Below are 17,296 nucleotides of genomic sequence, written 5' to 3' on the forward strand. Positions count from 1 at the left end.
AATGACAGGATCAATGATAGGATCAAAGCTCAAAGCTAGCTTGGCTACAAAATGAGTTCAAGGCCAGCCTGGGCAAGTTAGTGGGATCCTGTCTCAAAAAGAAAAAGAGGGCTAAGGATGTAGCTCAGTGACACAGCCCTTGCCTAGCACATGTCACACCCCAGGTTCAGTTCCCAGTATCCAACCCCACACACACTTAAATAAATAAGGGCCAATGAGATGGCTTGGCAGGCAAAGGTTCTTACTGCTGAATCTGATGCCTCGAGTCCTATGCATCCCCGTGGCCCACATGGGAGACCGAGGGAGCTGAGTCCTTACTGCCGCATGCACACTGGCGGACGTTCTCTCCCCACAAAGGAGATGTTATAGATCCACCTAGTGCTCTACACAGTGTGCTTCACTGATCCCTGAGAGTCCCACAGCCCATCAGCACCAACAAAATTCACCCTCACAAGATCCCTATGCAGCTTACTCTCTAGTTGATCCCAAATGCTGAACTAAATAATGTCCTTAAAAAATCACATTTAGACTCCAAGGACAAACAGAGTCCACTACAATTATCCCTAGAATCTTGACCTCTGATCCCTTGCATGGGCTGGGGCCTCTCAGATACAGAAAGTAGCAGTGCTCCTTACAGTGGGAAAGTCACCCAGTAAAATCAAATGAACCACAATATCATCTGTGGGTGACTGAGCTGCACTGTCAACTATGGCTCCTGTCTTGGGAGGCCGAACACATGCTTTAGCTGCCAGCAGCCAATGTTGGGATAGAACGTAAGGGCTCATGCATGGTAGTAAGTATGTTCCCACAATATCCCCAACCATGATGATACGTACGTTTTGTTGATATATTATCTTATTTCATAGCCCAAGCACGAGCATACCTCACAACACCCACAAAATAAATAAATGGAAAAATAAATTTTGTAAGTCTTTAAAGTTAAAAAAAAAAAAAGCTCTTTTATTTACTTATATATGTGGCTGTACTTGCCTGTGGAGGCATATGTGGAAGCCAGAGATTGCTATTTGGCATCTTCCTCTATGGCTCTTATTTTTTTTTTTTTTTTTTTGGATTTTTCAAGACAGGGTTTCTCCGTAGCTTTGGTTCCTGTCCTGGAACTAGCTCTTGTAGACCAGGCTGGCCTCGAACTCACAGAGATCCGCCTGCCTCTGCCTCCTGAGTGCTGGGATTAAAGGCGTGCGCCACCACCGCCCGGCTCATGGCTCTTATTTTTTGAGACAGTATTTCTTACTAAATTTAGAGCAGACTGTATTCTAGACTGGCAGGGCAGTGGCTCCAGGAGTCCAACAGTCTCTGCATCCCTCCGGTACTGGAGTTACAGCCCACACCACCACACCCAACTTATTTTTTTAGTATTTATTTATTTATTCTGTATACAATATTCTGTCTGTGTGTATGCCTGCAGGCCAGAAGAGGGCACCAGACCTCATTACAGATGGTTGTGAGTCACCATGTGGTTGCTGGGAATTGAACTCAGGACCTTTGGAAGAGCAGGCAGTGCTCTTAACCACTGAGTCATCTCTCCAGCCCTCCAACTTTTTTTTTTTTTTTTTTTTTGGTTTTTCGAGACAGGGTTTCTCTGTGGTTTTGGAGCCTGTCCTGGAACTAGCTCTTGTAGACCAGGCTGGTCTCGAACTCACAGAGATTCACCTGCCTCTGCCTCCCAAGTGCTGGGATTAAAGGCGTGCGCCACCACCGACTTATTTTTTTAACATGAGTACTAGGGACTCAAACCCACCCACGTTCCCTGCTTGCAAAGCCATCTCCCCAGTCCTCAGATAAAGTCTTTTAAATGTGTTTAACACTCAGCTCCACCATCTAAGACCTGCCAGGTGTGATGGTGAACACCTGTAATTCCTGCACAAAGGAGGCTGAGGCAGCCTTGGCTACATAGCATGACTGACCCAAAATAAATAATAAATTAATGAATTTTTGAAAAATTTAGAAGGAGGAAACACTACAAGGCTATTAGTGCAAACACACAAAATCTAACAGGACAAATGACAACCATGATCAATATCAAATGTTTCTCAAGAGAAAATTAGGGCACTGGTCAATATATTGCAAACTGGAGAGTGAGTCTTCATGAGATCTTCGAGGATCACTCTGTCATGGCCAAAAAAAAAAAAAAAAAAAAAAAACTTATACTGGAGAAATGATGTGAACTGAATCACAGGTACTAGAGAGAAACACCATACAGAAAAACGGGGAACCGCACAGAACAAAGGAGTTGTAGCAAACTGGAGGACAGCTGAGAGAAAGTGAAGGCCTACAGAAAGGTTCATGTCAGAAGCACGATTCCTAAAACAGCATGTTCAGAGGCAGGGTTTGAGACTGAGGGCTCCAGAGGGCTCTGACCTCATCAGTGTTTGTCACTGTGAAGAAACATCCCCACTGAAGTGGCTTGAAGAAAAATGTGTTACAGCTCACAGTTCTAGAGTACAGCCGACCCTGGCCAAGTCACGACAACAGGACCTGAGGCAGTTGGTCCCGCTGCGTTCACAGTCAGGAAGCAGGCGTGGATACTGCTGCTGAGTACTTTCCTCCCAGTCCAAGACAGAACCATGCTATCTATTCAAAGTGCCCCCGCCCAAATCTGCCTGATCTCTCCCAGGTATACCCAGAGGCTCATTTCCTGAACAATTTTAGGTACTATCAGGTAGAAAATCAGTATAAACCATCACAGGCAGCCTTACTGAAAGATGGCAGATATTTCGGGGAGACCCAGCTGGAGGAAGTAGGTCACTGGGGACTCCCTTTAATGGGTGTGTCTTGTCCTTGGCCCCATCCTGTGGTTTTTCCTGTTCTGGCTGCCAAGAGGTACAACACAACCTCCTTCACCACGCTCTTGCATCTTGATACTCAGTCTCACCTATAGCCTAAATCCACGGGGCAACAAGATCACAGACTGAAACTTCTAAAACAGTGAGCCTAAATTCATCTTTCCATGAGAGCAATGCTGCACATTTCTCTCGCATTTCAGTCACTGACAAACACAGGAGTCTTTCCTGGGAGTCTGGGTGGAACATACGTACAAAAGTTGTGGAGAGAGTTAATTGATAATTAGGTCACTATAGGTGGTGGCAATGAAAACAACTTGAGGCACGGACCGTCCTATAAGGACGTCGGAAAGACTTGCCTGAGGGATACTGAGGCATCAAGAAAGTATGAAGGTTTTACAATGAGCAGTTAGAAGCACTGGCTGCTCCTCCAGTCATTACGTGCTAACCCACACAGTGGCTAACTAGTCCCAAGGGATGAAATGGTCTCTTCTGATCTCCATGAGCACCATGTATGCTGTGTACAGACATACATGAGGGCAAAACACTGTACACATAAAATAAAGGCTTAAAACAAATGTATAAGCTGTGCAGTGGTGGCGCACGCCTTTAATCCAGTATTTGGGAGGCAGAGGCAGGCGGATCTCTGTGAGATCAGGCCAGCCTGATCTATAAGAGTTAGTTCCAGGACAGGCTCCAAAGCTACAGAGAAAATCTACCTTGAAAAAAAATAAATAAAACAAAACAAAACTGTACAACGTGGCGGGGGGGGGGGTCTGGAGAGAGGGCTCCGTGGTAAAGAGCACTGGCTGTTTTTCCTAAGGAGCTAGGTTCAATTCCCAGCACCCACATCAGGCAGATCAAAGGAAACAACACTTTCTTCTGGTCTCTGCAGACATCTGCACTGACATCTCTACATGTAATTAAAAATAAAAGTCTTAAAAAAATTTTATAATGCAAGTGGTCAGGGATATACCAGTTAGTGGTGCTTATCGAGAATCACAAAAGCCTGGATTACACTCCTAACACTACGTAAACCAGGCACAGCAGGACAAACCTCTAATCCCAGTACTTAGAAGGTAGAGGAAGGAGGATGAGAAAGTCAAGGTCATCCTCAGCTACATAGTTCAAGACTAGTCAGGGCTACATGAAGCATCATCTTTAAAAACTGAAGTTACAAAACAAGTTGTGCCTGGAAGCTGAAAAGCAAAGATTGACTCTGAGGCCATTAAGAGGAAAATATGAGATCCTGTCACACAAAAAGAAAATAGGTAGAACTCACTGGCAGAACACTTGTCTAGTGTTCTTGAGGCAGAAGATGTCATGATCAGCACCACAAAAATATACAATGAACTATGCAATGCAGGGGCCAGAGATGGCTCAGAGGTTGAAAGTATTTGCTACTCTTCAGAAGGATCTGGGTTCGATTCCTAGCACCTACATAGCATCTCACAACCATCTGTGACTTTAATTCCAGCGAACTTGACACTCTTCTGGCCTCTGAAAGCACTTCATGCACAGACATACATGCAGGCAAAACACCCATACAAATAAAATTAAATTTTTAATTAAAAAAACTCTACACAATGTATTTAGTGAAGAATAAATATAAGAAAGGTGGGATGGGGGGATCTCTTTGGACTCAAATGAAAGTCACACTCTTAAGCTTCCAGGACACCCTGAGCTTCCTTGACCAGGGAAGCATTATGCCCACTGGTTGTTCAGAAGACAACCTTTGACCTACTTGAAAACCCTCATTCCCGGAGAGATATCTGGAAACAGGGAGCTCATTTTTCTAATGAACTTTCAAAAGCATTTGCTGTTGTCACTAAACTCACAACTATTAAAAAACTCAGGGACAATCTACTGTACAACACAAAAGCCATTACCCCGCACAACAGAACTGTGTGCTAGAAATACAGGTCTCGACACATCCACTGAACACAACTAACAGGTGAGACAGCCAGTGCAGGGTGTGGGAGTATGTGACTACACGCAAGACGTGTGCACATGCTGAAGCCAGAGGAGAATGAAAGGATGTCTTTTGACCGCACACACACAAAATAAGGAAGTCACCTTTGGCTAATGAGTGAGTTCTAGGCTAGCCTGGGATACATGAGACCCTGCCTCCAAAGAATTAATTTTTGTATCCTTAATAAATCCTTGTATAACTTTTCCCAGGTACAGACTACTTAACAACAAATTAAAAGGAGGAATATGCAATATGGCTCAGTAAGGAAGAAACCCAAAAGTAGATGCACATGCCCACTCTCACACATACACAAAGAGAGGGACACACATACAACTTTGGGAGGTGGTGTTTGAGATAGGGTCTTACTATGTAGCCTTGGCTGGCCTGGTACTCACTACGTGGACCAGGTTGGCTTCGAACTCATAGATCTGCTTGCCTGTTCCTGCCCCCACGCACTGGGATTAAAGGCTACAATGCCTGGCATAAATTAATAATTTTTGAAGAAAGATTTACTTTGCTCAGTTCCTGAGGGATCAGCCAGGGTGCTTGGTGCACATGCTTGAGCAGAATATCACTGTAGCAGGAGCATCTGGTAGACAAGGTTCTTCACATGTGACAGGCAGGAAGCAGAGCAACACAGTAACAAGAAGCTAAGGCAAGACATTCAGTCAGGTCCCATCATATTCCCAATGGTTACAAATGAAAACTTTGAATGCATCAATGGATCAAATCATTCATCAAGCTGAAACCTTCATAATCTAACCCTCTCTGGAACCACCATCATAGAAATATACGCAGAGCTGTATTTCTATGAGTGAAGTCGACTGGACATCACTTAATCCAACCACACTGACAGGCTCCCTTCGTCTTTCCATGAACACAGCAGTACACGAGGGATTTATGCTTGACTACATTTCCCTTAACACAACATCCACCATGCTCATCCATGTTGCTGCAAATGACACAATATTCTTCATTTTAAACCAGTCTACAATCTACTTTTAGGAATTCCAGTTTTAACCAGGCAGTGGTGGCACATGTCTTTAATGCTAGCATTTGGGAGGCAGAGGCAGGAGGAGAATCTCTGTGAATCCGAGGGCAGCCTGGTCTTCAGAGTGAGTTCCAGGACAGCCAGGGCTACACAACAAAACCGTTGGGGGGCGGGGGCGGGGGGGGCGGTGTCCAGTTTTAAATGAGAACAAGGCACGAAAGCGCTCAGGCTGTACTGTAAGCTTCTCTGGCATTTAGCTTAGATGACTTTGCAGACCAAGAAAAGCAGGGTACTATTAACAGTCTCTGACAAGGACCGTGAGCAAAGTCAATGGACAGTTTTCAGGTACCATGGACCAAATTTGTGACACCTTCTGGATGAAGCTATTCTCAAAAGGAAAATCTTAGCCATGTCATATGATAAACATTGAATAACCACAAGATATCAATATGGCTGAAATTTCCGAAAATTATTGAGGCACCTGACCCACCCAGCCACATATTTGGTCATGTGACACCAATCTGCCATCAACAGAACAGTACAGAAAACACTGTACTCAAGCTGAGTGTGGCAGTGGTGTACACCTATAACCCGAGAACTCGGGAAGCTGAAGCACAAGAAATGGTGCCAGCCTGATGACTACGCCAAGACAAGGAAGACACTAACTGGGCTGATGGTGACTCAATGGCAGCATGCTTGCCTAGCATACATGAAGCCTTGTGTCCCTTCCCTAGCACTACAGAAAACCAGGGGTGGAAACACGTGCCTATAGACTCCACACTATGAAGGTAGAGACAGGAGGATCAGGAGCTAAAGGTCATTCTTAGTGTTCAAGGCTGGTCCGGTCTACATGAGACCCAGGCTAAAGGTCATCCTTAGTGTTCAAGGTTGGCCCGGTCTACATGAGACCCAATCTCCCACAAAAAGGAAGAAAAATCACAAAATCCTAAGGTCTGTCACCCCAGCGAGAACTTGTGGCAGACTGTGTGACGGACTAGCTTAGCACTTGTTTCAGATGTGTTGTTCCCAAACATCACACAAGACCCACTTCACTTCACCTATGACATATCAGCACCACCGGGAAGCAAGAGATACAGGTCTGTGGTCCCACCCAACTCTGGAGAGCTCTATTACCAGAAAATTATCCCAGAGCTGAGGGCTGAGGAGTAGGCAAAGCATGTGCCATGCAAGCACAAAAACCTCAGTTCAAATCCCCAGAAATCATGCAAAACCCAGAAGCAGCAGCAGCAGCATGGATGTCTGTAATCCAGGGTGCCTACAGGAAGGTGGGAAGTAGAGACGGAAGCAGCCCAGAAACACCAGAAAGCCCATTGGACATAGTAGAAAAACAGACTCAAAACAAGGTAGAAGGCAAGGACCCACAGCTAAGTTTGCCAATCACATATTCATACATACACACTCACTCACCCGTATACATATATACACACGCACTCACACACCCCACACGCACCCACACACCCATATACATAGATATATACACACAGCCACACACCCATATACATATATATACACACACACACACATGCACCAACACACCCATATACATACATACATACATACATTATACACACACACACGGAGAGTTTTTTAAGTGAATGGATAAAATATATAGTTTTTAAAAAAATCCTCTCAGTAAAGAACCTCAAACAATGTTATCTGCCTTGCCAGGAGGCCCATCATGAGGAGTTGCCAATCATTCGTCAAGGGTACAAAGACCACAATGGTGCTAAGGACATCTGTATGGGCACGGGGCCATACCTGTAACTACGACACTCGGATAGCTAAGGGATCCCAGGTCAGCCTGGGCAACACAGTGAAACTGTCTGTCTGTCTGTCTGTCTGTCTATCTCTCTCACACACACAGAGCAGACTGTGACCTGCTGAATCCCATCGCAGGTGACCTAAGAGAACCCAATCACTGTGTCAGGAATGCACTCAGTGGCACAGAGTGCTCATCTCCCAAGTTCAAGGCCTGGGTCAGCCTCAGCACAGGGTAAAAGCAGACTTATTGGAGTTGTTTGCAATGTACCTTGGAATTCCTCCTCCTACTCTAACTAGCCCTTCACCTCCCTGGAGGAGAATCCAGAGTAACTTAACCCGTGGGACTCTTGAACACTGACACACCCAAGGGGCTGGAATTGTTCCATGGGTGACAGCCAGAAATCTCCCCTGCCAAGATGAACTGCCAGAGGGGCCTAAAGGGACCAGGCAGCTTGAAAATGTCCTTATCATCTTCCGCATATTCCACTTGGGGGATCCCAAGGAACTAGCTGGGTATATTGACAAAGCTCAGAGTTGTGGGCCAGGGAGACAGATCAGCAGGCAAAGGAGCTTGTGCAAGGAAGGTCTAATGACATTTCTGGGACCCACTGGGGAAGAGAGAAATGATTCCTTAAAAGTTGTTCTCTGACCTCCACAGGTAAGCTGAGGCACATCCTCTAGACATACAAAAATAAAATCTAACTACTTAGCTTTTCATTCCTAAATTCACCCAGTCATTAAAGGTCTGTTGAGAATTTTAAAAAAATAATAAAATAAAATCTAATTCTAAAACACTGTAAGAGTTTCTAATACTAAGTCAATCAAGACATGTATAGATTGCTGACTGAGTAGGTTATGGGGAAAACAATTTCAAAAACTCCTGGCAGCATCCATGAGATTCCTGTGTCCACACTATAAAAGGTATGCTCCTGTAAGTGTAAAATGGAAGCAAATGCCTTTCCTACCAGTACAATTTGCCAAGTTCTAAACTGGAAAAAAACCGAACAGACAAATATGAGTAGCTGCTCTGTGGTAAAACACTGATTCTCTGCAGTAAACAGAAAACGTCAAAGGCAAGACAAGAATATACATGAACAGACAGACACACGCATACTTTTCTCTCGTTTTTCATATGTATGTCTCTATGGTTTGCATATGTATATCCATGTTCACACATGGGGCATTGTTATCAGTCAGGGTTCTCTAAAGGAACAGAATTTACAGAATAAATATAAGGAGAAGGTGTGGCCCAGATTAAAGGTAGATATTTCCCTCCCCACAAGAGCTGGATTAAAGGTGTTTCTTCCCACCTCAAAAGAGCCAGATTAAAAGTGGGTGTTCACACTTCAAATGATTTAATTGAGAAACATATCCGTTGGGGCTGGAAAGATGGCTCAGAACTAAGAACACTGACTGCTCTTCCAGGGGACCTGGATTCAATTTCCAGCACCCACATGGCAGATCACAACTGTCTGTAACTACAGTTCCAGGGGATCTGATAGCCTCACACAGACATGCATGTACGCAAAACACTAATGTACATAAAATAAAATTAAGTAAATATTTTTAAGGAAGGAAGAAACAGAGAGAGAAAGAGAAAGAACAAAAGGAGGGAGGGGGGAGGAAGGGAGGGAGGGAGGGAGGGAGGGAGGGAGGGAGGGAGGGAGGGAGGGAGGGAGGAAGGAAGGAAGGAAGGAAGGAAGGAAGGAAGGAAGGAAGGGGGAGAGAGAGAGAGAGACAGACAGAGAAAGAAAGAAAGAGAGAGAGAGAGAGAGAGAGAGAGAGAGAGAGAGAGAGAGAAAGAAAGAAAGAAAGAAAGAAAGAAAGAAAGAAAGAAAGAAAGAAAGAAAGAAAGATCCTTCACAGGTATACCCAGCAGCTCGGGTTTTCATGAATTCCAGATATAGTTAAGATGACAACCAAGAATTGCCATCACAAACATGCATGTAGGTGCAGGTGTGTATGTTAATGAGGCCTGAATTTGATTTTTATAAAGAGTTTTCCTGGGTTGCTCTCCATCTTATCGAGAGCTTGCTGATTCAGCTAGTCTAACTGCCAGCTTACTCAAAAAATCCTTTTATCTCTGCCTCCTGAATACTAAAATTATAGACTGGCTGCCACACCCACCCAACATTTACGTAGGCTCTAGGGATCCAAACTCCACTCTCCAGAACCCAGAAAGGTGGGTTTAACCACTGACCCATCTTCCCAGCCCAAGATTCCATGTTCTAGTACAGATGTCCCTGGAGTCCCTGGGCAATAGGCTCCAAGAACCCTGCAGATCCCAAAATATGCAGATGATAGGTAAAAAAAAAAAATCACATATTATTTGTGTATTACTTATGTACTTCTTGATATGATATCATCACGAGATTACTCACAATATCTAATACAGCTTTTAGAATGTAGCGCCATTGGCAAAGTACTTGCCTACCATGCATGAAGCCCTTGGTTCAATCACTGGACAGCAAAGCATAAGCCAGTATTGGCGTATGCCTGTAATCTCAGCATTAGGAGGTGTAGACAAAAGATCAGAAATACAAGATTACCCCTGGATATTGAGTTCAAGGCAAGCCTGAGCAACAAGAGAGCCTGACTCAAAGAACAAAACAAAAAGCCTTACTATAATATATATGCTATGTGGTTGTTATGTATATTAAGAAAATAGTGATAAAACGTCTATACTTATACAATATTGATGCAACCACCAAGTCAGGAAAAGATAGCGGGCAGCTGTAACACCAGCACTTAGGAGGCTGAGGAGGGAGAAGTGCAAGTTCAAGGCTAGCCTAGACTACACGGTGAGTGCCAGGACAGCCTCGGCTATACAGTGCACCTATTCTCACCCAACATACCTGCACACCCCTCCACCCCAAAACACCAAATGGGTGTGGTGATGTATGCGTGTAGGCCAGCATGTAGGAAGAGGACAGTGAATGTGAGGCTATTCTGAGCTGCGGAGCAAAACTCCCTCTCAAAAAAAAGATGCAACAAATGCTACATCACATACATCAAACAATGTAACACTTTCTTCTGACATGGAAGGCTGAATCAGGACTTTACATGGCATGGTCTCCCCCACAGAACACATGAGTACACATGAAATTGGCTTTAAGCCAAGAATTTTTGCCTTCAGTTCTCTTTTAGATTCAAGGAAAGGTATTCCTTAGATGATACTGGAAATAAGATTGTCACCTGGTCATCTGAGCTGTGTCTAGCACCAAATACCTAATCAAAAGGCAATGGGGCCGGGCGGTGGTGGCGCACGCCTTTAATCCCAGCACTCGGGAGGCAGAGGCAGGCAGATCTCTGTGAGTTCGAGCAGGACAGGCTCCAAAGCAACCCTGTCTCGAAAAACCAAAAAAAAAAAAAAAAAAAAAAAAAAAAGGGAATGGGGCACTAACCCACTGGCTACAGCAATTGTTACCAACTAACAAAGGAAATCTGGAGTCCAATATACTCCCATGGAGCATAAAGTTAACAGAAAGTTACAACTAAAAATAAAACAAAGGAAAGGGGCTGCAGAGATGGCTCAGTGGTAGGGAGTGTGCACTGCTCTCAGAAAGAATAGGAGTTCAATTCCCAGCACCCGTGTTGGAACTCACAACTCCAGGGAGATCCAACTCCACTGGCCTTTGGAGACACACACACCTAAAAATCTATAAAAAGAGAAAGGAAGAGAATGAACATATTCTTGTTAAAAGAAATATGGAAACAACTGAAAAGCAACCATGGTGTGGAGGGGAATAAAAGCCAGGGGGTGGCACACATCTGTACCCCTAACAACTGGGAATCTGAGGCAGGAGGATATGAACTCAAGGCCAGTGTAAGCGACATGGCAGGAGCTGCAGTCCTTTCCCACTGGATTGTAATAACTGTCCAAACATTCAATCTCTTCCATTTTTCTTTGCAAACACTGGAGATTAAATGTTTTATTCTCCTTTTGAAACAAAGTCTCATTATACAGCCCACACTGACCTCACGCTCACAGTCCTACCACTTCTAATTCAGCTCTCACTGCCATTTCTCATATTGGGGATGGAACCTAAGGCCTCCATGTGCTACCACTGAGAGCCAACCCTCTTTTTTACTTATTTTTAAACAGTCTCACTAAGTTGACTAGGTGCAAGTTCAAGTGTTGACCAGGCTGGCATTGAACTCAACATTGTAACCCTTGATGGCCTTGAATTTTCAATCTTATCCTACTTCCCAGTAGCTGGGATTACAGGACTGAGTCACCAGTCCTAGCTCTAATTTAATCTCTGGGTAATATACCTACTCACTCGGAATGTGTCTAAACATGAGGATTAATAAATATGGTTTGTGATAGTGATATCATGTCTACAGGGGACTGTCCTCACTCTGGGGAAGAGTTACAACTTCCTTTGTTATTTTCTTAGCTAGAATAGACTTGTTTAATTACTATTAAAAATGTCAAATACATGCAAAAGAGCTGAACAACCCCATTACAGACTGTTGCAGTATGCCTCAAGTTTTCCTTCAACACATGCTTTAGTACAACACTAGTTCTCTCCCCTTCCACCTTTGCTACTTGCTGTGTAGCTCAGGCTGGCCCTGAACTGCACCTGCCTATCTTCCAGGTGTTCACCATCATACTCAGCCATGTGAGATTTTAAGCCAGTAAATGTGTTAAATACACTAATTAGTAAGTATACACATATTCTCTTTTTATTTTTTTTTAAAGATTTATTTATTTATTATGTATACAGTATTGTCAGTATTCTGTCTGCATGTGTGCCTGCAGGCCAGAAGAGGGCACCAGACCTCATTACAGATGGTTGTGAGCCACCATGTGGTTGCTGGGAATTGAACTCAGGACCTTTGGAAGAACAGGCAGTGCTCTTAACCACTGAGCCATTTCTCCAGCTCCCCTCTTTTTATTTTTTTAAACAAGTGTTTTCTAATCAAGTCAAATCCATGACTTGACAGAACCTGACTAGCATTCACAAGGTTCTAAATTCCAAGGGTAGGAAAAGGAGATGTCAAAGAAACTCATCTGTGTGTGGTATCTATCACTGATTTATTCCTCCAATTAATTTTAAGATGAGTCTCCTGTCTCCACCTACTGACTCCAGAATTTCAGAAATATATACTACAGTCAAGTGTACACAGAACTAGAGATTGAACCCAGGGCAAGCAACCTGTCAACTGAACCTTATCCCCAGCTTCCACAGTTGTTTCTCACTGAATACAATTTTAGATAACAATTGTGAATATTTTCAACAGTATTCACATTTAAGTAATATTTAAATAAGTTTTTACTTTTATACTAACACTATAAGGTCAGAGTATTCAAACATTTAGCAGATACTACCAACAGCTGGAATTACTTCTTCACTAAATTCTGTCACCAGTGTAATGTGCACAACCTTACAGCTGTATGGGAGGAACTCCTCACTAATTTGTTTGTTTGGATTTTCTGAGACAAGTGCTCACGTAGCTAGGTTTACCTGGAACTCAGGATATCAATCAGGCTGGCTAGAACTCGGGATCCTCCTGCTTCACCTCCAAAATATTCAAATTACAGGTGTTTACTACCATGCCTAGTTTTCTTTTTCTTTGACTCCTTTGACACCATGAACTTTTTTTGCTTGTTTTTCGAGACAGGGTTTCTGTGTATAGCTTTGAAGCTTGTCCTGAAACTCACTCTGTAGACCAGGCTGCCTCAAGCTCAGAGATCCGCCAGCCTCTGCCTCCCAAGCGCTGGGATTAAAAGAGTAAGCTACCAGCACCCGGATGACACCATCAATTTTTATTCTGTCCCTTAAATGGCAAAAATAGGAAAGAACATGGATATTGTCAAGCCAAAGTATAAATATCCCTTGATATTTCCAGCTACACCACACTGGCAGGGGAGTCTTCTGGTCATTTACCCTGGAGGGGTTCCAACTCGCAGCGGCGGTCTCTGTAAGCAGTCACACAGGACTGGTTCCTCCTGAAAGTAGAACTAGAGCATTCATTCCCCCAGGGAAATCGAGTCCTGGTTTGGACAGGGGAAATCTGAGACAGCCTAAAAACCACTCAAAGAGGATTGGACCGTTTAGGAACAACATTTCCTTTAACTAACACAGGTGAATTTTCTACCCTGTTGTTTCATTGTTGTGATTATTTTATAGGTAGGTATGAGTGTTTTGCCTGCGTGCATATCTGTGCACCACTTATATGCCTGGTGCCCGTCAAGGCCAGAAGAGGGCACTAGAATCTCCTAGAACTGGAGTTACAGACGGTTGTGAGCTGCCATGTTGTGAGCTACCATGTGCGTGCTAGAAATCGAACCCAGGTCCTCTGAAAGAGCAGCCAGGGTTCTCAACCATTTAGATAGGATCTTGCTATATAGCCTTGACTGGCCTCAGACTTGCAGCAATCCTCCTGCCTGTCTCTGCCACTCAATAGCTAGGCTAAGACTTGTGTACCACTGAAGAAAACGAGTGGAATTACTGTCAAGCCTGAGACTGACTCTTAAGGCTCTCTCCTGCACTGTACGAATATAATTAGTCACTGCCTACCATGCTCTCTACCGCCTACTTCCTTCTCTTTCAACATGGTGAGTCCTACACCATATCATTTCGCCTCAACTTAAAACTCACTTGTCTCGGGAATGAATATGATCCAAATACGTTATATGAATGCCTTAAAAATGTCACAATGAAACTCATTATTTTGTACAATGAATATATTCAAGTAAAAAGGTATATGGAACCATTACCATTGGGGGGGTGTAAGAGGAGACGCACAGAGACCAGAGAGATGACTGAATGTGTGAAGGCATTTGCCACCACGCCCAAAGGTCTACAGTTCCCTGAGTTCAATTCCCAGACCCACAAAATAGAAGGAAAGAATGGACTCCAGTAGGTTGTCTTCTGACCTCCTCACACACACCACGGCACAAACATGCACTCATGTGGACAAAATAAAATCTAGTTTAAGAACTTAAGTAAGAAGACTGGGGGTGCAGCTCAGTGATAGAGCACTTACCAAGTCCAAGATCCAGGGTTCAGCACCACCCCAAGGCTTTTGTCTCTGGTCCTCTCTCACACACGAATGTGTGTGCACACACATACACACTTTTAATTCTTTTATGTACTCTCATATACTAATAAGATGTACTAACTCAATAGAGTATATTAACTTCCAAAACTCTGATCAATTTGTAATCCGTTTATTCTGAGTTTTGTGAACAAGCTTAGGCTAGATTTCTCTCACTACCCCTCCCGATGAAGCCCAAGGCCTCAAATATTCTAGGCAAGAGCTTTCCCACTTCACTCACCCAGCCAAAGCATCAATTAGTCTACAAAAAAAAAAAAAAAAAAAATTTTTTAAATGGAAAAAACTTTTTGCCTTTGTTTGTTTGTTGTTGTTTTTCCCCTGAACAGGGTTTCTCTGTAGCTTTGGAGCCTGTCCTGCAACTCACTCTGTAGACCAGGCTGGCCTAGAACTCAGAGGTTGGCCTTCCTCTGCCTCCCCAGCGGTGGGATTAAATGCATGCATGCATCACCACCAGCCAGCGAGAGATTTTTTAAACAAAAATTTCTACAAAAACAAACCATCAAAATATACAGAGAAATGGGGGGAAATACACACCTTCTGAGAAAGTTAGCATAATGAACATCACTGCTCTAGGTTCAAAGATTCTAAAAGCCATTTGAAATTTTTATTGTAATAACCTTGAAGAGGGGAACTGAAGAGATAAATGACTTATCGGTTAGGAGCACGTACTGCTCTTCCAGAACCTGAGATCTGGTTCCCAACACCACATCAGGTGTCTCACAACCTCCTGGAACTCCAGCTCCAAGGACCCATGCCTTTTCTGCCACGCCAGGAGAGTGCACTCGAAGGCATAAACCCACATCCCATATATAAATATCTAATTAAAAAAATAAATAACTAAAACTTAAGTATACTAAATAAACAACAAGAAAAATGCCTTAGAGAGGTCTGGGTTTATAGCTCAGTGCTAGAGAGCTTACCCAACATACACAATGTCCTAGATTCACAAAAACAAAGAAACTTTGAAGAGATCTTAGATGCAAAAATACCCAATTTTATAACAATAAAGAATTCTGATTTCACACAAAGAAGATATTATTTTTAATTCTCTTGGTTGAGACATTAACTATTAAGGTCTTACTGGGTAGATATCTTCATTTCTTTTTAGAATATGCTTTATCCATTCTGTCAAAGTATCATGCCCGAAATTCTCAACTTATTTCAAATAGTTCACCATAAAACGTTTTCTTTTTCCTTGAAAAAAGCCAATCAGTACTAATCTAACAAAGCCTCCATTTTTTAAAGTCTGCAAGGAGGCACAGGCCTACAGCGGTCAGACAATAGCTAACTATTTGGGCTGGGGTGTAGCTCAGCAGGAGAGAGCTTAGCATCATGAGGTCCCGAGTTCCACCTCCAGCATCAAATGAGAGTAACTTGGTAGTCTTACTTTTCTTCGACACAAAGAGACCCGTCTAGGGTCTACGTACGTCTATATTTACATACAGATAAATGCATCCTGCAAGTTACCTTTTTTTAAAAATCAGAATGCAATGTGTCTCAGGTAAACAGATGTCCCACAAAAGCGCAATTTTTGGATAAAACATTCCTTTCCACAAACACACACACACACATACCAAAAGGAAAAAAAAAAAAAAAAAAAAAAAAAAAAAACGAGGAAAGGGCTGTCCTCACCCACCTTTCGGCCAAAGCTCGGCTGCAGCAGACAGAATCGCCACGTCCGAGATCGGAAGATGCAGCGTCTCAATGTGATGCCAATGGCGGAAAGTCTATTCCTTCTGGGGAGAGAAAACAATTCCACAAAGGTTACTTTGCACAGGCTTTAGAAGAAAGGTGGATGCAAACAGCCCAGGGCTGCGTCGTGATGCGCACTCGGGCCGCAGCACCTGGAAGGGCTGCAGAACCCGGAGGACACGCGGCCCCGCGAGCACAGCTCGGCCCACCTTCCCGCCCAGGCCTACCTAGTCTTCTCCCTCCCGGTGCCGGACCCCGCACCCGCTCACCAAATCCTCCCCGAGCTGAGTGGAGAGCACCCGGACAAGCGCCGAAAAGGTCTCGGAGCCCCGAGAAAAAGGGGGGGGTGGAACAGCGAGTATGACGTCACTTCCGCTTCCGGCTCGGCGTTCTCGGCCACGTTGGATCTCTTCAGGCCAGAGGGAAAAAAGCTTGTTTGTTCTCGCGTCTGGGCAGTCGCACCTTTCTTCGGGTGGGCTCCTAAGGGGAGTTGCGACGGAAAAAGAGCCGAAAAGTAGCCGTGTGAAGCGAGGACTCGAAGGGCGGGGCGAGGGGCGGGCCCAGGCCGGGTGTGCCGCGGTTGATGGCGGACCGGTGGGGCGAGGATGGGGGTGGGGACGCCCGATGGAGATGCTGCTGACAAAAGCTTTTCTGTCGGGCCTCTCCCTCACGCTCGCGGTGCCCTTAGCCATGTTGCATAATCTGCCAGCCCAGGAAAAATGATCCGTCTGGCCCATTCAGCCACTGCTGTTCCCAGACACCTTCCTGTCGGTCTGTCTTTGTGTGCCTGGACACCGTGCTTACACCCAGTCGTTGTTTCCGTTGAGTTTTCAGGATAAAAGTACACGCCCTCCCCCACCTCCACCCCCACCCCCACCCTGGGCTCAATTTGTGGAGCCCCTGCCAAACATGCCTGAAGCCCTGGAATTCATCTCCAGCACGGGGAGATGGTGCACGTCTGTCACCCCAGTACTTGGAAGACGGAGACGA

General features: G+C 44.3%; 1 protein-coding gene across 4 annotated transcripts in view; it reads right to left on the reverse strand.

Moving 5' to 3' along the window:
* Nucleotides 1-17,086, reverse strand: part of LOC130872912 (zinc finger protein OZF-like) — a 31,507-nt gene extending 14,421 nt beyond the window's left edge. For 2 of the 4 annotated variants that reach the window (XM_057767293.1, XM_057767291.1), the window contains exons 1-2: nt 16,576-17,085; nt 16,251-16,350 (exon numbers count right to left, since the gene is read on the reverse strand). The gene's annotated coding sequence lies outside the window, so the exon portion shown is untranslated. Of the gene's footprint in view, nt 1-16,250; nt 16,351-16,533 lie in introns of all 4 variants that reach the window. The other 2 variants (XM_057767289.1, XM_057767290.1) reach the window with 2 other exon arrangements.
* Between the last annotated feature and the right edge of the window lie 210 nt (nt 17,087-17,296).

The sequence above is a fragment of the Chionomys nivalis genome, chromosome 4 (assembly GCF_950005125.1).
Source record: "Chionomys nivalis chromosome 4, mChiNiv1.1, whole genome shotgun sequence".
In the NCBI taxonomy this organism is placed as follows: Eukaryota; Metazoa; Chordata; class Mammalia; order Rodentia; family Cricetidae; genus Chionomys; species Chionomys nivalis.